We start from the raw sequence: 20,945 nt of genomic DNA, 5'->3' as shown, positions 1-20,945 counted from the left end.
GTACACCCCATGCCTCGCAGGTCTGTGTCAGATTCGGTGCACAAGCAACTTGACAAACCAATCACGGTGGAGGAGCTAACAGGGGCGCTGGTGAGTTCTCCAACCGTGTTCCCATGCAGATTCTTGAAGCCCCACATGCCCCAGTTGGGGACACATCTGCTGAGGGCACTACAGGAGGCTGCTGACATGTCGATTCTTCTTCCTGATTGGTGACATGCAGAAATAGTGGTTTTCCACAAACTGAGTCGCTCCCGTGCCGACCCATATTCATATTGACGATCTCGTTATTAAATGTTGCAGCTAAACTGTTATGCAAAGTACTTGCCGATCGCCTGTTACAACATATAACTGACCTGATTTCACCCTCATCAGGCTGGTTTTATGCCGTGACGGTCCACCCGTCATAATATTAGACAGGTTCATAATGCACTGGCCAAGGCGCCAGACCTGGGGAAACCAGCGGCCCTCTTAGAAGCGACATGGATAAAGCCTTCAACTCGATTAGCTGAGAATACCTCTTTATCCTTCACCAAGCCCTCAACCTTGGCCCATGCTTCCTTGCTTATATTCATTTACTATATATGGATTTGTCTGGGTCTATCTGCATGGCGGGCAAGTTATCTGATCTTTTTCCCGTACGCGGAGGCACCAGACAGAGGTGTCCCTTATTATTTGCGCTCGCTGTTGAACCACTGGTTGCATGGGTGAGGCATGACTCCCTGGTGCGCAGGTTTGACTGGACTGCCGAGATATCAGACAGAATCGCCCTATACGCGGATAATGTTCTGTTTTACCTTACTGACCCAGCGTTTTCTGGTCCACTTATTCTGCAGATCTTGCGGGTCTTCGGGGAGACTTCAGGGCTGTGTGTGAATCCATCAAAGTCAATAATATTCCCAGTTTGCAGTGTCCTGGGGGAATACATGACATTACAACGCAAACAATTACAACACATGCCTTTGCAACGCCGGTTTTACATTGCAGCTACATTTACAATGCATGATTTTACAATGCATCCCATTACAACGCATTTTTAGAAACTACCTTTACAACTCATTCCATTACAACACATACTACACCAAAGCCACCAAAGCATAATACTTTTAGGGTAACAGTGGGTAAGTGTTGGATAGTGTAGGGGTAAAAATTACTATTCCCATGTACCCATAAACCCACAAACCCATACCCACCCTAAAGCAAAAATAAATCCCTTTCTTACTATATAATGCGCTGTAATGGCATGCGATGTAATGGTATGCGTTGTAATGGCATGTGTTGTAGTGACATGCTTTGTAATGCCTGCGTTGTAATGGCATGCGATGTAAATACAGTTGTGTTATAACAGCCGCGTTGTAAAGGTAGTACGTTGTAATGATTGCATTGTAATGGTTGTTTCCCGTCCTGGGGAGATCGGCATGGGCCTCGCAACTGACCCGGGCTGTTGAGGGCTTTCAATATTTGGGGGTTTACATCTCCCCAGACCCAGCTGTCTTGTGGCAGTACAACATTGGTCCTTTGCTGTCTCAAGCTCGAGAAGAAGTGAAAAGCATGGTGTCCCCTGCCCATGTCGTTGCTGGGTCGGTCTGCCGTCTTCAAGATGGTGTCCTTACCACACATCAAGGAACCGTGAGTAGAGTACTGCAACACTGGACCAGCGCTTGGGGCATGTTTCTTTCGCCCGCAGCCTGGCAGCGATCCTGCTCACCTGCTGAAAACCTCTCATAACCACTTTTGAAAATGCCATGGCGCTCGCCGCCATGTCTCTATCTCCTCACTTTTTACTCTCTATAAGCACGACACTAGAATGCTGTACTAAGTGTGGGGCATGATTTCGAGCACCGACCTCCTGCTCGGCTGCTATCAACCTCACATAGCCACTTTTAAACGTGCAATGGTGCTCTCTGCAATCCCCTAACTTTGTATTTCGTGAGCACTATACTGGAATACAAACCAGATCATGGAGTACATAGGCCTGACCGCGACTCTGCTTTGCTGCTAAAAACTTCTCGTAACCATTCTAAAACCGTAATGATGCTTTCTGCAATTTCTTTATTTTCCTTTTTTCTCCCAACAGCTCTCGAGTGACTTTCGCTTATCTCATGGGACCCTCCCCTACCAATTTAGGGGTGAGGAGTAGTTTTACATATATATTTGCAGCCCAGTAATCCCAGGTTTGCCATCAATGGTGGGGCCTTAGTGGTATTATGTACCTAGATTTCTAAGGTTCACCCCGTAACAATGGAAATAGAACCTATCAGATATTTTCACCATCACATCATGACAAGGAAAATACTGGATATATGATTAACCCATGACTAATGTTAGTAATAATGTTGATATGAACTACCTTGGTAATTGGAATAATGGCAACAACTGCAATTTTTAAAGTCTATGTTTGTCGGTCTGTCACTTTTTTACTCTGACAAAACTTTGATCACAACACTTATAGCTCACGTATAGAAGGAGTGACCGATAGTATTAATGATCATGCTAAAGGCCATGAGCACCTGGCCCTCCAATGGACGACCCAGACTGCACTATAGAGCGAACTGGTATTCATCTGGATACTTTAACATAACTTGAACACCTCTCTCCATTGTACTCTTGTCATTTCAGAAGGATTATTCCCTCTAACTGTCCAGCGGCACTGGATGAATTAGGCTGCTGCACATACACTTCTTTCTAACAACTAACTGGTCCTTACGAAGGGCCTTGGATCTCCGTCTGAGACCACAAAAGCGCGAAACATGTTCACCTATGAATATGTCCATTAGGGACATATTATCTGTTTAGCTACATAGGGACATAATATCCCTGGGAGCAGCACCACACACTTTGTTTTTAGTAATGACAGAGGGACCACCCTAATAAACTTACTCACTCTCCCTCCAGTCATTTTTTAAACCACACTTAGGACTTCACAGCCACTCATGCCCACGCACCTACACGCCTTCATCAAAAGATCTCTGATAAAGAGAACCTTCGGGGGGCCCGTAGGGCATTGCAGCGCCAGCCCGACGAGGAGCAAAGCCCAATGATGAAGCATGACATGCTTTGGGGTGTGTGAGGGCATCATGATGAGGATACACTGTCCCCCACATAGAGAATAGCCCACGACTTGAGTACTCCTCTTCCTCTCCCTTTCTCCTTAACCCCTTCGACGCTCATGACGAGCTCAGCTCGTTCATGAGTTATGGCTCTCGTACGCTCATGACGAGCTGGTTGCATGGGTGAGGCATGACTCCCTGGTGCTCAGGTTTGACTGGACTGCAGAGATATCAGACAGAATCGCCCTATACGCGGTTAATGTTCTGTTTTACCTTACTGACCCAGCTTTTCTGGTCCACTTATTCTGCAGATCTTGTGGGTCTTCGGGGAGACTTCAGGGCTGTGTGTGAATCCATCAAAGTCAATAATATTCCCAGTTTGCGGTGTCCTGAGGGAATACATGACATTACAATGCAAACAATTACAACACATGCCTTTGCAGCGCCGGTTTTACATTGCAGCTACATTTACAATGCATGATTTTACAATGCATGCCATTACAACGCATTTTTAGAAACTACCTTTACAACTAATTCCATTACAACACATACTACACCAAAGCATAATACTTTTAGGGTAACAGTGGGTAAGTGTTGGATAGTGTAGGGGTAAAAATTACTATTCCCATGTACCCATAAACCCACAAACCCATACCCACCCTAAAACTAAAAAAACTCCCTTTCTTACTATATAATGCGCTGTAATGGCATGCGATGTAATGGTATGCATTGTAATGGAATGTGTTGTAGTGACATGCTTTGTAATGCCTGCATTGTAATGGCATGCGATGTAAATACAGTTGTGTTATAACAGCTGTGTTGTAAAGGTAGTACGTTGTAATGATTGCATTGTAATGGTTGTTTCCCATCCTGGGGAGATCGGCATGGGCCTTGCAACTAACCCGGGCTGTTGAGGGCTTTCAAAATTTGGGAGTTTACACCTCCCCAGACCCGGCTGTCTCGTGGCAGTACAATATTGGTCCTTTGCTGTCTCGAGAAGAAGTGAAAGCATGGTGTCCCCTGCCCATGTCGTTGCTGGGTCGGTCTGCCGTCTTCAAGATGGTGTCCTTACCACACATCATGGCATGGCAGGCACAACATGGCAGGCACCGCGCGGTACCTGCCATGTTGTGCATGGAAGTGCACAACATGCCTTCCTGGCATTGTGGCAGGCGGTGCTGAGTGCACCGCCCGCCACAATGACAGGAATGCAGGATGTGCCCGCCACTGTGGCGGGCACATCCTAATTACCCCCACGGGACTCCCGCCCTTATGGCGGGCGGTCCCGTTTTCTGATTGGATTGGGGCCGGACAAAGTCCGCCCATCATCCTAATGACCCCCTAGGTGTCCTTACCACAACTGCTGTATAGGTTTCAAAACTATCCATACAGCATCCCAGATTCATGGTTCCGATAAGTGAATACAGTCCTTAACCACTTCCTGTGGGGAAGTGGCGCGTTTCTCGTGGCTCTTCGTACCTGTGTCCAATCTACCTTTTCTGGAGGAATAGCAGTCGCAGATGTACATTCTTACTATACCGCTTCTCACCTCCATAATATCAACGAGTGGTGGCACAGTGATCAGGGTGATCCAGCATATGCCGTTGAGAGAAGGACTATGGGTGCCTGGTCGATCCTAGATTTCCTCTATAGTCGGGCGGGAATGGGGCGCCTGCCTACGGCTGCTAGGGTGGTCATTGAACTGTGGCGGCAGACTGTTTGTCGCATGGGCAGGGGGGGTCAATTGACAGGGGAAACCCTGTTATGGCATGGGACTGTCCTGCGTCAAGTGGCTGGGTTGCCAGGGTTCCGCAAGTGGGATCTCATAGGCCTATCCACATTGGGAGACGTCATGCAAGGTACTGTACTGAAGTATTTCCAGCATCTGCAAGAGGAATACCAGTTACATCGTAGTTAATTCTATGAATATCTACAATTCAGGCATGCCTTGTCTCCTTATATTCAAGGTCTAGGGGACCTGACAGAGTAGACAGTAGATTGTTGCTGGGGGCCATAGGTTCCCAAAGGATTCGGCAAATATACCAGACCGTAGAAACACAAAGCCCTACTACTTTACTGATGCTGCAGGCGGCCTGGGAGGGAGATATTGATGACCTTAATGAAGTTGACTAAACTGAGGCCCTGTTGGCCCAGTCTGGAGCCGCCTTATAATTGCGCTATTGCCTGCTCCAATTCAAATATTTACATAGAGACTTCTACACCAGATACCGCTTATATAGGATGGGAGTGATACCCTCCTCCGCATGCCTCCACTGTGATGCTGAAGAGGTTACCTTTTTACACACAGTGTGAAGCTGCACAGCATTACAACCCTTTTGGCGTGGGGTGACCGCTTGCTTGGCCCAAGTATTAGCTTGTTAGATCCCTCTTGACCCCAAATGGGGTAATAGCACAGAGAAGATTGGAGGGAACCGATATAAACAAAATCACTGGGACTTACATTGGCGAAGCACGACATCATCCAGCACTGGAAGGTCGCAGTCTTCCAGGCAAGAGGCTGCCCCTAGAAGCATCGGAAAATTTGGAGGTTGTGGCCGGATTACTGTGGTATTCTGCTATCAGCATTCGATCTGCTGAAGCTATTTTCGAGGGGGAGATACAGTCATATGGATTTGAGAAACTGTAGAAGAACAACATCGGGGAGATATAAGAAGCCATGCATATCATTACTGACCAGGGTTGAGGGGGGTGGTAGTCTGTCTGTGCATGTTTTAAGGGGTTATGTTACACCAGGATCATTGAGGCCTGCTGTGTTGATGTCTATACACTTATGTAAAGGTCCTCTAGGCCTTGATGTACTAAAAACAACAGTAACATTTGTTTATAAAAGAAATTTTGAAAAATCCAAAAAACACATACACAAAAATACTATAAACATTTTAATATATTACAAAATAAACACAAATAATATAAAATATAAAATATTTAAACAATTAAGGATATAAAATCTATTCATCCAATATTATGAAAATACTGGAGTCTAAGAATATTAAATATACTATTCCCACTATAGTTTGTGCAACAGTAGAGAAAGTGTTGGAATTCATAGGGGTTAAATATACTATTCCTACTTCCGTTACCATAATAATAGGGAAAGTGTTTGGCTTCGGATGAGTTAGATTTACTTCCCCTCAATTAATGCAACAGAAGGGAAAGTGTCCGACTTTAGAGGGGTAAAATGTACTATCCCCACTACAGTCCAAGCAACAGTAGGGTAAGCGTTGGATTTTGGAGGGGTGAAAGTTACTATTCCCACTCCAGTATACACAACAGTAGGGAAAGTTTTGGATTTTGGAGGGGTAAAATTTACTATTCCCACTCCACTCTGTGCAACAGCAGGAACGTGTTGGATTTTGGAGGTGTCTAATTTACTATTTCCACTCCAACAGAGCGATAGTAGGGAAAGTGTTGAACAGTGAAGACGTTAATTTTACTAGTCCTACTGCAGTCTAAGCAAGAGTAGGGAAATACTTAATTTCAAACACATTACATATATGAGTAACCCTATGAATATAGAAAAAATATCAGACTCTAAATAAAAAAAGAATCTACCTCAAAAATATTTATGTATTTCAAAAACGAAAAGCTTTTAATCAATTTGCATAATTACATTAAATGATGAAGAATGATCAATTAATAAATAACTGTTACTCAATTATTAATGAACTTCCCACCCTGTACCACTACAGACCTAGCAGTCTGCACCTAAAATATAGCTGAAGAAATAACTATTCCTTAACTTTCATAGTTAAATAAAATAAAATAATTAATGAACAATTAATAATTACTTGTTGTTCAACTATTACTTAATTAACTTTCCACCCTATACCCCCTACAAACCTAGCATCCCACAACTACAATATAAGTCAAATAAATCCATATAGCATATTTTACATAATTTAAAATCAATTAAATAATTAACAATTATTTATAAATTAACTAAGTATTTCATAATTAACTTCCTGCCCTATACCCCTACAAACCTAACAGCCCGTAAATAACATATAATGAAAATAAAGCAGTATTGCATACATTACATAATAAATATCAATCATATAACTAAATAAAATGTATGAAATATTTTTTAATTATGTATTACCTAATTAACTTCCCACCCTATCCCCTATACACTCAACAACTCGCTACAACACTATAAATTACTATTAGAAATTATTAAAAACTCAAAATAACAAGCTATATTTTGAAAACAATAACATTTATATCAACAATAGTAATGCATATAATTAATGTTAACTAAAATATATTCAAATAATTGAAAACTGATATGTTTAACCACTATCTTAGTAAAAAAAATATTAAAAACATTGACATATTCATTTACAACAATATTACTTACCTCAAAAAACAATATTCTTGCCAACAATATTCATGCATCACAATATTTCTGTGTCAGGATATTAATTTCCGATATTTCTGTCTCTCGATATTTTTAAATCTATATTTTGTCCATACACCACATAATGCACAAACATGGAAGATATTCTTTTTGATTTTACCTGACTAAAAATGTATACAAATTTGAATCATGACTCATGCCGGTGAATGCCCATGGAGTACGTGGTAAGATGTTTTTAGAGGGTGATTGCGTTAAATTCAAAGAAGGGGCCGGTATCTTGGACAGTGAGGGAGGTGTGCATGGAGGCTGATGCCACAGACTCGATAGGAGGTATCTGGCTTGTGTGGGGAGTGAAGGTGAGTTCAAGAGGGCGTTAACCTCAAAATGTATGTCAGACATTTTGCAGAGGCTGTCCTTCGGATACACATAGATCATCTAAGCTTCAACTGGGGAGAGGAGTTGGCCTAACGCCTAGGGCGGTCGTCATCCAATCTGGGAAACTGGGTTCGAGTCTCGGCAACGGCGCTGTGATTCTGGGACTGGGCAAATCACTTAATCTCCCCGTGCCCAAAAATATAGGAATGTGTCCTCATGTAATGCAACTGGTGCTATGTAAAGCGCTCTGATACCCGATTTGGGTCAAGTTCGCGCTATATAAAACTTCGTTAAAAAAAACTGTACACCAGTGACCACCTTTGTGGGGGAACAAGGGTGCTAGGGTTTGGCTCCCCCATCCACACATCAGCAGTTTGGGGCTGCTCATGCAGATCCACGTCCTTTACTCGAAATGCTGCAAAAATGTTTTTATTCTGAAAGAGTGTGCAGAGCTGTCAACTTTTAAGGATCAAGTTGAGTGTCATGTTTCTTGACGCCACAAACACCCATGGTGCTTTGCGGTGGTACAGGGAGTGAGTGCCCTTGTGCACATTTTGGAACTATGATCCATTATAGCAAGAGATTAAAATTGTCTGCATATAATGGGGACACACTGGCCATCAATTAGAGTGGGACACTAATGGGAAATAACCACCTTCTGTCTCCTTCAGTCACTGCTGGCTTCCTATGTCTTTATCTCACTATCGCAGCTTCTATGTGACTACTGCATCCCCAATTGTTCCTTGTTTTTCTGTCTTCTTCCCCTTCTATCTTCCTCTTGCTTGCTCTTAGTCAACATCTGATGAATAAATCCTAGTCTCCAAAAAGTAGCTCCGGTGCCCACCACCGGCACAAATTAAGCACTGGACCTGAAAGCCAACAAGCTCATCATTTATCACTATTATTATAGTTGTCTGAAGTGTAGCCCCTGTCATCTGGTCTGCTTCCAACGTGGAGTCAGGCTAGCCACTCAATTTTTGAACTACAGGAGTAAAAACAGACTTCCGTTTGGATCAGATACCAACTATTTGGTATAATTTATTGAGTAATGATGGGTAATCGGTCAGGAAACTTGCATATAGTGTTTGCTCGCCAAGGCGCATTTTCATGCAGTTGATTTACATATTGCTTAAAAAAATATATTAGGAGTAAAAGATCAGTTTTTGGGTGCTTACATGGCAATGAGAGGCAGCTCCGTCCAGTATGTATCAGTTAATCGGGTAACTTTTACCAGCTGCTGGAATACTATGCAGACCATGCGAATAAGAAAAGAGGCCAGATTCTCAAAGCTTTCCCAGTTAAAGGTGGGCAGCAGCCCTGTGTCACTTTGCAAGCCTGCCTGTCCGCCAGGCTGGTCTCTACCCTGTGCAGTGCAGAGTGGGGGACCAACAGCACAGGGTCCTGACTCACGGTGCAGTGACTGGAAGAATGACGTGTTCTACTCACACCCTTCCTTTCCCTGTAAGCTGTGGACATGGTGTCTCTGTGGCGAGCGAAGGCCCCCTTCAGCCACCTCAGTCACGTGCCATAATGCTCAATTCATATGTTGACCAGATGGCTCCATGTCAGGTCTCTTTTCCAGGGCTCAAGTCGGGGTACCACACGGGTGGTCAGCGTCCCCCCACTTACTTTACCGGGTGGACGCAGTCCCTCCTGCACAAAAGCTGGACTTCACTCTTTGGCCTCTCTGGCAGCTCGACAGCCTGGCAATTAGAGCGCCGAGCCGCGAAATCCGCCAATGCGTAATTACAGGTGAGGCTTGGTAATGGGAAACAAACCGGCAGCCTCTTCCAAACAGCGGTAATCAGTTTATGTGTAATTGTTTGTGACGGTTTTTCAGCTGATATGCCCTGTGTTTCACCTTGGCACCAGGCCTCAGGCATGGTGTGGGGTGCAGCAGCTTGCAGACTCATCTAAAGGCATATGAATACCCCTGTGACGTCACTTCCGGTGACCGCGTCCCCCGCTTCTTTTTTTAGGACTTGTGCCCTGCTCTTTTCCATTCCTGGACTTTTACTTTACTCTTTACTGTTATCTGATCTAGTTGTCCAATTGTTCAATTAAAACGAACTAAGACTACAAGGCCCAGAATGCACTGGTATGTAAATGTAAAGTCCACGCATAGAAAGGGATGTCTGGTGATATGAAGTCATCTGGTCAACCTATCAATGGGGCTCTGATTTTAAATTTTAATACAGGATAAAAAGCTGAATTTGCGGGTGGGCACGTTCAAATTGCAGGCGAATTGACAGGTAGTGCGTAAGACAGAGAAAGCCCCCTAGAATGTTTTATTTAGAATGATATGTGTAGTTTTTGCTGCCTATGGCAAACCTCAGCGAAAGCCCGTATTATAAGCATTATTGTCTGCTTTCCAAAGTACTACCCCTCTGAGGACTGACTTGTCTTAAAGACAGTACAGCTCTTCTGTAAGCCTATTGGTCAAAGGTTAATGTATGTTTTGTTCTTCTGTTTTTTACAAAGGTGCACCATGTTCTTATTGTTGCAGAGATGTGCCCAGACATATTTCAGAACAAGAACAAATTACACCACTAGATGTCCCCAGAGCATCGGAAGATGCGTCATAGTTCAATGAGCGCAAGGCTGGACTAATCAAACTCAAGGCATAAACGTTTTCAAGATTAAATGGTGACCAATGGGGGGATTCTAAGCCCACTGTAAGCTAACAGTACATCTTGCAACAAACAGTGGATGCGCTGTCTAGTAGGTGAGACCTAAAAAGGTCCACATCCAAGTAGTGTGAACAAGAAATCCAGATCACTACACGAAATGATGAGCCTTAGCACATAAAATAAAAATATAGATTTCTGTAATTTCTATAAAAACAAGTAATTCAACATTGTTTCAGGTGCTAAGAGGGTCAGGTAATACCAGAGTGTTCATAAATGTGTTAAAACCTGTGACAAAGCAACCCAAATTATCAACTTACTTCGGATAAATTCATATGAAAAATCAGGCCGTTGGTAAAATAAATATTCTCTGATGGCCTGACAGACTTCATGCTCCCACCAAGAGGGCTGGTAGGAAAAGAGGAGGGTGGAGACAGAGAAGGGATTGTATGTCACGATATTGAGATCAATCATATCGACCTACATAAATAAGGAATCCACGAGACCCCCTACCACAAAATTGTGAAGCTAAAAACATAGGGAAGTATAAATGTAACATTCTCCAGCCCACAGCACATTACTTTGTGATATGATAGTCGGAATTTTGGGTTCCATATTTTTGAAAGTCAATATTTTGCCAATTCTAACGCGATTTCCCAAAGAAGAGGGTGACAAATTCTAGAAAGGATGGGATAAACATGGCCGAAGTTCAGGAGCGGGCCTCAGTCACAACTCTGAGGCTTATTTACGAGCTCCTTGTTCAACTGGTGTGTTGCTTTTAATATGGAAAAAAGTGTCGCAACTGCGGCACACAGGGCTTGTAAATAGGACACCTCAGTTTGTTAATTTCAACGCTGCTGTCCATGTCCAAGCCAGCACTGCTTTTTTGGGTTACAGTGTAGACCTACCTTCGATTCATTTAGCTCACTGGTCCTTTACCTATCGTCTTCGGGCTGTCGTGGCCTTCTTTATGATGCAGAGAATTCTACATCTCCATGGGATGCATTTGATAGCTCAATGCCTCTTATTTCTGCACCATCGCCTCTCTATGGCTGAGCTCCTTTGCTCTCCAGACTTAAAGGCCAATTCTGAGATGTCAGTCAGCAAAGGCGTAAAACTGGAAAGCCTGATGGGCAGCCTTGCTGCTGCGGCCTTTGGCGAGAAGGGAAGCTTACCTCTGTGTGGTCCTGCCAGGAGGAGCTGGCCTGATCATTGGAAGACCTGCCCAAGGTCCAGCTGACTGAAAGATCTGCTTGAAGGTCATCTCAACAATAGAACATGCAGTAACCATGATAGCACTATACTAAAGCGGACTACAAGATGGAGTCACAGAGCACAAAATCTGGGTCATGGCCTATTATCATCGCCTGTTGATATTGACCAATACGAGTCTGCACCATCCTGAACCAATTCCCAGAGTGCAGAGTGCCTGGATCTTCCTCCTTCAGGTCCAGGGACAGCAACAGGCAGTCAGCATTCCCACTCACAGCATATGATCGGTTTCTACTGGTGGCGGGGGACCATTTTGATTCTAGAACCACTTGAATGCTCTTTCTAGTCTTCATGGTTCCAGACATGCTGACTTTGACACTCAGGATCCAGACTCTAAACCCCAAAAATCAAGTCCTGCTTGATCTGTAACCGCCAGTGACATTTTTAACTTCAACCGCTGGATTCCAAGATACAGGCCCCTAAACCGATCTGGAAACTCCTGCTGGTACCTACTGTAGGAAGGTACATCCTGACTATGGTTGCCCCCAACTTTTTGCCCTGTGTTTTAGCTGGTTTTTGACATAGTCGACCTGGGACCCTGCCAATCAGGACCCCAGGCCTACTGCTCTCTCTGTAAAATGGATTCCATGTACCCTAGGTGCATTTCCAATTGGTACTGGGCCACCCTATCAGACCCTGTAACTCAGGGCATGGGTGTACCCAGGGCTACCAGGGGCTGCAGCATGTATTATGCCACCCCTGGCTGGCCTCCTAAATTTGACACAACTGGCTGCATGACAGCTGGGGCAAAGTCGTGTAATCACCCTTTGCTGTAGATATAGTATACCTATATCTAACCCTAAAATGGACACACAGATTCCTATCAGTCACTCCTATGGCAGGCCTTAACAATCCTGAAGGCAGAGTGCTTGGAATCGTGTGAGATGGTGCTCTGGCATGAGCTGAGCCTGTCTGCAGCTTGCGGAACCAAGTCCTAATAGCTGTTCCATGATATCGCATACCATATACTCTGAAGTGCATTATAATCCTCGCGGTTAAATGCTATCTTTGGTATTGCTTTATCAAAACATGTCGAGTAAGGTGTCATACGAATTGGAATACTAACCCCTCGCCAATTCTGGCGACGGGGTTAGCATTCCACCCTTCTAGAGGGACACGACATGTATGTAACTGTGAACCCGGGTTAAAGTTAAACGAAGCCTCAGCTCCACAAAATGGATGCTGCCACCACAGACACGAGTCTGACCCCCTGCAGCTGGGAGTCCTTCCAGCGAGGGGAGCCTGGACAAAGGGTTTCCTGTCAGGGGCGGTGCTAGCACCGTCCCAGACATGGTTTTGTGTATCCTGGGTAGGCAGGGCTTTACAGGAAAGTGACTGCTGAGTGGCACCCCGGTGCTCACTACGCATAGGCCGGTCAGAACCAGTTCCAGGGGCACACCAGCCCCTGGCCTGGGGAAAGTCCGGCATGGCAGAGGGGTGTAACCACCCCCCTCCTAGTCCCACCCATAGGCAGGACCTAGTCACCGGGTCAGCCCCCTTTTTTAGTATAAAGATGGGAGCGGGCCCCCTGTTCAAATTAGATCATCTTTGGAATCAAGACCCGACTTTCTGCGAAAGGCATCAAGATTTCCTTCTTCAAGATTCTCCCTTGTGGCTAAGGAGTAGTCACCCTGCATCAAGCGGGCACCATCCTAAGAACACTGCGGTCTGCTGCAAGTCCTTCTTCACGAATCCGACGACCCAGCTCGACGAGACCCGGCTTCCCTGGCACCTCTGACCTCTACTCACCTCTACAGCAAAGCTGAGAACTGTGAGTGCGACGAGACCTCGAGGGACCGACGATCGCCAAGACTGCACGACTTCTTTGCAACAAGCCCACCGTGTGCTCCACTGGTGAGTGCTTTGGGGTTCGAGAAGCCCCACCCCTGAGCAGCTCCAGCACCAAAGATCAGCCCTCCAGCATCTCCACGATCTGCGTGGGGCCCTTCTGCTTTTGCGTGCTCACCGCGCTGTGTGGCTACTAGCCGGCTGGCTTGTGGCCTTCTACACGACGCCCGACGACATCACTGCTGCTGGTCTGGTTGCTCCAGACTGGCCCTTGCTTCCTTCTTCAAGAGAGGCACCCCGGACCCTCCTGGTCCACTCCAGATGCCATTTTGAGTCCACCGCGTGGGCTTGAATTTGCCAAGGCTTTGTTGCCCAATCCTGGGTCCAGCGACGCCGACAGCTTCATCCATCGTGGGACAGCTCGCTCCTCCATCCTGGTCGCCGACAACGCCTCCTGGTCCGTGAGATCTGCGAGCACAGCGTCACCCACTCACCTAGTCGAGGTGACTACCATCCGGTGTCACCTGACTACTGGCTAGTAGTCTCGAACTTGGTCCCCTCTGCTTTCAGGTGTCATCTTCTTTCGATCCAGGCTTGGATCCATCGAACTTTCTTCACTGGTCGCCTGCCAGCAACTTCTTTCTTCCAGGCTCCTGGTCCGTCTACGAGGATTCCCGACGTCTTTTGAGACCTATGCAGCTGCAGCCCCTGGGCTAGGTAACTTCGGCATTTCGGTGCCCCAGCATAGCCTCACTATCCAAGGGTCAGAATCCACTTTCGTTTTCCTCCTACCAGGTCGGGTTCGCCAGAGAACACTAACTTTGTCTTTACTAGCTACCATAGACTTTGTCCCGCATCACGCGTGAGAGTGCACACTCTGCACCCGAGTCCCCTGGGTCTCCTAGAAGTAATCTGAAGATTCTATAGTCAAGATCTAGCGATTCCAAAGCCTATTAGTACTGTACTTACCTGCTAGTAATTTCGCATTCCACTTTCAGAGTATATGGTTTTCCGTGCCCCTCGGGCATTTGTATATACTGTGCTAACTTAAGTATTTTCGTAAAGGTTTTGTTTTGTGCTTAGTACCCTGTCCTCATAAAGAGTACAGGGCTGTTGTGAATCTTAATAAATAACTTGTTTATTTTCATAACACTTGTGTGGTGTCCTTTCACTTGGTGTTCAAGGGGTATCTGTGTGGTAAACAGCTGGCTTAACACGCCCTCTCGAGTCTTTAGCCTTAGACTGCTCGTATCCACGCTACTAGGATAGCTGGTCTATAAGGTTGACTTACAACCAATCATCAATAAGGGTTGCTGGACTGATACATGGTGTTCACTAGAATAGTGAGCACTGCATATCAGGCCACCTTCTCACACCTACTACACTGGTAGATCTGATCTTTTGAAAAACAGCTCTATACGTTAGGGCCTAAAGCTGTGGTTGGACTCCAGTATTTTTAGGTCTCGACTATAATATTCCGCAAGGAATAAATAGACGAGAGTATTGTGGGCAAACCAAGCTCTGATACCAGCGGATTTCGGACAGTTCGTGTGGCTTACTGAAGCGGAAAGCGCGTCCACATCAAAGCCATCAGCCTCCCTCCCACATGCATCTGAAGCTTCCCCCAGCGTGCGCTCGGCCTCAGGCTGTTTCCCTTTCACAGCTGCGATGCCGTGCTTCAAAGGGATCCGCTCCCCCGCCCCCTGCTTTACACTTTAAAGGAATGCTCTATCCCGCCCCCCACAGCAATGCCAAGAGTTTGTTTATTTTAAATACTACCAATTCTTAATTTGTTCTTTTAATCATCATCTCTTCCATCGTGCCTTTTTTCAATCTGTAGCTTTCTTTTTCTGCAAATCCGGTGTTGTTTACTTTAGTGCACTCAATGCCAATGCACTAGTCAGTGGCCAATGGACAAAGACAAAGCCAATAGCTCTCGCATTGCCGAGACCTATAGGCTTTGCCAATGCTTATTATATTTTTCGAATGATGAAGTAATTGTCACTACATTGTGAATGTCTGACTTCTGCATCCCTGAAGTATAATAACTGGTCATTATGTATAGCGTTTCATACCACACTTAACGCACATGCAGGAATGCTGACAATAAGTGTTTCTATTGTCGAGATTAATGGGACTCAATTTCCAAACCTCGCAAGGATGGAATGCTGAGTTGGCCTTAGTGGGATTTGAACTTGGGTACTGATGATCACAGGAACAGTTAACACACTGAGCAATTTTGATGGCTCTGTGCATGTATTCATCATGAAAGGACATCTATGGAAGGCTGACCGGTTTGATTAATATTTATTTATTTACTACCTCATCTTCACCAGCTGTGGTTGCATATTTATAGTGCTTTTACCATCAGCAAGGGCACAATTCAAAAGCAAAGCAACAGAATTTTTCAAAGACATCCATCTTTCATGCTGCCGTCGGGTTTCAATCTAAATACCTTTATAAACTCATTTGGGTGATTTTAACACGGTCAGTGTTTGTCCTTACTGTTCACACCATTTTTATTTATTTCTAATGCGCATAAATACCAGATACATCTATTTTCAAGGGTAGACATTTCTCTAGTCTTCCTCTGTGTTTCTTTACGCATGCATGATGAGCGTAGTTTAGTTTCATGAAAGTGCAAATGGATGCAATGGTGAGCTTATGCCATCATGGTTATGGTAAACTCTTGTCAAATAAATGCTTCCCTTATTATTTGATGGTAGGCCACCCGGGGAAACCAAAGAATCCGCGCTTGTTTGTTTTTCACCAGCTACTTAATTCAAGTTGTCCTCTGTGCTCTTATTTATCAAATGCACCTGGACATTAAACCTGTTTTAAGATCAGTCTTAAACATTAAGGACAAGTGCATGCTATTCAGGGTTGCTTCAGTGGCCCCTTATTGAGAGGTTTTCTACAAGGAATATACTAGTTGGGACTTGCCTCTGCTATGTTGATGATGTGCTTTTGAACAGTGCCAGTATGCCTTCCCCCCCGCTCCAACACCCACCCACACATACAAGGTCACTGGAGGAAGACCTCTTGCACTGGTGAAGCATTTGCTGTCCATTCAGATACCAAGAACAAATGTCAGACGCTGTTTCCCCAAGGGCACCTGTTTTCTTTTCTCTATCTGACTTTTCATCTATCTGCCCTGGTGTAATTACAGCGTATGATGTCAGGGTCTTAATTGCATTTAGGATAATCCCAACCCATTGTCTTGTGCTTTCATTAAATCTGTAATTCCTTAGTTAACACATCCCAATTTATCCTGTGGTTCCCATTTAGAAGCCAATTCAAAACAATCCAGTGTTCGGCGAGCGCTTCTTTTTAGGTCGAGCCTGGACAGCGTATGCGCTGCTCTGCGAGGCATGCTGTACTCGGGAATGGACTTTGAGCTCCGCTCACTCTCTACCCATCTTTTCAAATGGCTCCTGTTACTGTCCTTTCTAAATACTTGTTTCTGATTCATTAATAGGCTTGTTCATACCTCCTTCGTAACGCCTTGTTAATAGTATCAACAACTGGAAAATGGTGATAAGACACAGGGCTCACCACTGACTGCGCTTCTACGACACTGAGGGAACAATTCTGTCTTGAATGGCTTGGGTTTTACTTTTAAGGGCGAAATATTTTTTCAGTTACTTAAGATTTGGGTCAAAAGGTTACATTTTAGTCTAGGTGTCATGGAAACTCCTCCATTGAATCTTCAGACCACTGCTTTGTCCAGCATGGTACACAAGACTGCCCAAGAACTAGATTAGGGTCTTGAGCGCCCCTGTCTTGTGTCCCTTACCAACATTCCAAGTCCAACTACACAAGAAGAATTCTTGTAAAAGACTGAAGACCCAAGCACTCCCAAAGATCACTGAGTCAACCTTAACCAAGCCAAGCAGGATTTCATTGATCAAAGGGCCATTATTATGAACGGTCATAGTACTTAGGAGCTGAAATAAAATTGGCGGGTGTATTTTAATATTAGAGGGTGTTATCCCCTTCTGGTGTTCTGTCATTATAATCTCTTGACCTATTTCATTTACCTATCAGTTATTAGATATGATTTTCTGTTTCAAACATAAACATGAAACACTCTCTGGATGAATATATCTCTTTAAAACGAATGCGCTTTCCATTACAACGCAGTCATTACAATGACCGCGTTGTTACAACGCAAAGCATTACATCGCAAGTCTTTACAACGACTTGCCGTAGGGGGCGCACTGGACTCAGAAATAGTATAATTTACAACAGTCTGGCCTAAAATGACCAGTTAACAGTTGGACAGGTACCACCAGGACCCGTAGGTGCCAACTTCATAGAAAAATCTTGACCACCACCTTTAGATAGATTCTCAGACACAAATCCCTAAAATAAAGGCACCCTTGGGGTTAAATAATGGAAGCTGGTACCATATTTTCCATCAGTCCCCTTTGAAACCGTAAGAAGGGTGGTGCAGCTTTCCAGGCATCACGATGGCCTCCGTTAGTTTGAGCTCCAGGAAAACTCCCATTTACAGCAGTGTGCTTCACTACTAAGGCAGTGGGTGCATGCTGAGTCTTCTGGCTTAAGTGGGCCAGAGGTGTTCCATGGATGTTGTGCATGCCAATTGCGTTGAGGAGAGGTGGACATTCAATCTATTGGGACTGGATCGTATGTCAAGACCAGCCCGCAGCCAACACTGTGGTTCACAGCTGAGTGAAGACAAATCTCTAAGTTGCCGTAGGTCGAAGAGCAGAGACAAGAGGTGACTGTCATTGTGTGTCCTAGAAAAAGCAGTGGTGGACACACTTCACCAGCAATTTTGCCTAAAGATAAAGAACAGCACACACCAAAAGATAAGGCAGATTTTTTTTTTTTATTCTTACTACCTAGAGAGACTAAATAAGATGTTTGTAGACAGAAGGTCTTATTGCAGGGTGGTAGCCTTGGTTGCTTGGGGTCTGGACTCCTTGTGGGTCCCAGCAAGATAGGGGATTTGCTTGAAGGAAATACTCAGTTTTCCCACTCCGCAGTTGCCAGTAACTTACAAAAAAGAATAACATAAAAAGGAAAGGACATTGTGGTGGAACTAAATACCTTTGTTTCTTTGCCTATTGGCATGACATTGAATGGTACTGTCCGGATCTACCTGAATTTAGCCCGAGAAATTGCCGGAGGTGTCTATATTGCATGAGCAAATCTTTAATAGTTGGAACTAATGTAGAAATACTGTAATTGCTCATCTAAGGTTATGGATTCTAGATGTCAATGTTCTCTTCTCAGCTTACACCACACTGTACCAGTGAGTTGTGTCAGTGCCGAAAGAGTTATGAATGCATTTTGGTGCTTGCAAATCCTTTTAAACTAGTCCCTAGACTCCAGTTGATTAGGCACTGTACCGAACCCAATGCAAGGAACACTCAACTTCTATGGAGCACACCAGGAGCGCCTAAGATTGTTTGAGAGGTGAGTTTTGGGGTTTTACATTTTTTGGGCAGACACCTTTTATCCTGGCCAGAGTTGTTTTAGGGGTGACACCTTTTATTCCAACCCTCTTGTTATCAGTGCTAATCAGATACCAGTCTTGGGTCCAGAGTCCCTGCATCTGTATCCCTTGGATACCTCTAAAACACCTTTGCAAGAGTTCAGCTTTGGCCAAGAACTAAAGACCTGAGTGCCTACTGGGCTCTCGAAATTAAGCCATATCAAACACAGTATAGCAATGGCACTCAGGTCAACCAGAACAAAAATGTAGTGCCTATTGCCAAAGAGCTATAATAAAGCGTAGGGTCCAATATTGGGCTCACTCGGTGCTGAGAACTTCCTTTTTTGTGTATTTTAGCCATGCTTTTCCTTACCCATTAAAAAATTGTTTTCTTCCAGTAAAGCAAACCACTGAGTAGATATAGATGTTATTTAGGGTTTACTACATACAGGCACGGTGGCAGGGTATAAGATGCTGCACCAACTACCAATGTTTCTTTCAATATAGGTCATAGAGAATTAAATAACACTCCATACAGTTGTTAACAAACAATGCCCACCTCTCGAAACCAGCCACCCACTATGGTTTCAAATACAGCACAAGAACACAAGAAATGAGAGAGGAAAGTTGGTTGGCACTTTCATAAGTATTGTTCCCGATCAGAAGTTCTGAAACAAGATATATTTTCGTATAGAGATCCACGGTCACTATCTCAGTTAGAACGCGGCCATCCAGGGAAATCCTCTCACGTCCAAAGTTTCAAAACTTTGGACGTGAGAGGATTTCCCTGGATGGCCGCGTGATTAGGCCAACAAAGGAGCGCACAACACTTCACACTTTCGGGGATCTGACTGGGATAGTGACCACGGATCTCTATACGAAAAGATATCCTGTTTCAGATCTTCATAGGACTTGGCTTCCTCCTACCGTCATCCTCCAGTAGGTCCACATTTTACCCACTTCTCTCAAAAGGCCTCAGAAGGTGTTTTGGGTGTGATCCCCAGAGATTTATAAACTGGATATTGTATGTACTTCCAGGGGCCCTCACATGGTCCTTTCCTTCGAACAGGCTGAAGTCCAGTAGATCAGGAACCCCTTGGGCCTCAAGGGCCAAAGGCATTCTTCGACTACAGGTATCTAAACAATTGGTCTTTATGGATACCAAAGTTGGCTTGAAGGTAAATTTATTTATTTATTTGAAATGTTTGATATAGCGCTGGCTAGAATGAAGTCGCAGACATTCCTTCCTGTTTTCAAGTTTGAACCCACTTATGTTTTCCAATGTCTGGATGCCAGTCCGCCCATGCACCAGGCTTGAACCATATAGTATGCTTTACTTTACTGCTCTAGTTTCCGGTGCTAACCTATGGCTTGCATAGTGTACTTCACCCTCATTGTTGACTAGGCTAGATGATTCATCTTGGGACTTCCCACTGAAAGTTCCTCGTCACGTTGACTTTGCTCATCTATAAAGTAGATGACGTTATGCATTGCAACCGATTGGCTAAGTCTTGCACTCTCTTACTCTGTTACTAGCCTCGCAGCAGAAACATGCCCAGACATGCTTCAAAGCAATAACAACTTATAACGCAAGGTGTCTCCAGAGTACAGCAAAATACACCACCAGAGTCCTTGAAGTCATTTTGTACTGCAGAGATATGGAAATACTCTACCTTTTGCAGGTGCACATATACTGGCTACAATATTAAACTTTAATAGATGATGATGTTCTAGAAGTCATAAGTGATTATTTAGGGCGGAGTTCCTAATGACAGTGTCTGTGTCCATCGATCTCAGACTAAACTGCGTGACTGCGCATTGGCTTTATTGTATGAGAAATGTTAATGTTTTTGATGGTAGCCACTAAACTACACGTTCAGCTTATAATTTCGCGGTCTAATAATTGAACAGGTTTCCACCTTTAACGCTCCTAGTATAATAAAATCGACAACGCTAATTCTAACACCGCACCAGACCTATGATGAACCGAAGCT

The sequence above is a fragment of the Lissotriton vulgaris genome, chromosome 12 (assembly GCF_964263255.1).
Source record: "Lissotriton vulgaris chromosome 12, aLisVul1.2, whole genome shotgun sequence".
Lineage (NCBI taxonomy): Eukaryota > Metazoa > Chordata > Amphibia > Caudata > Salamandridae > Lissotriton > Lissotriton vulgaris.
The sequence above is the reverse complement of the archived record's forward strand: the minus strand, read 5'-3'. Positions refer to the sequence as shown.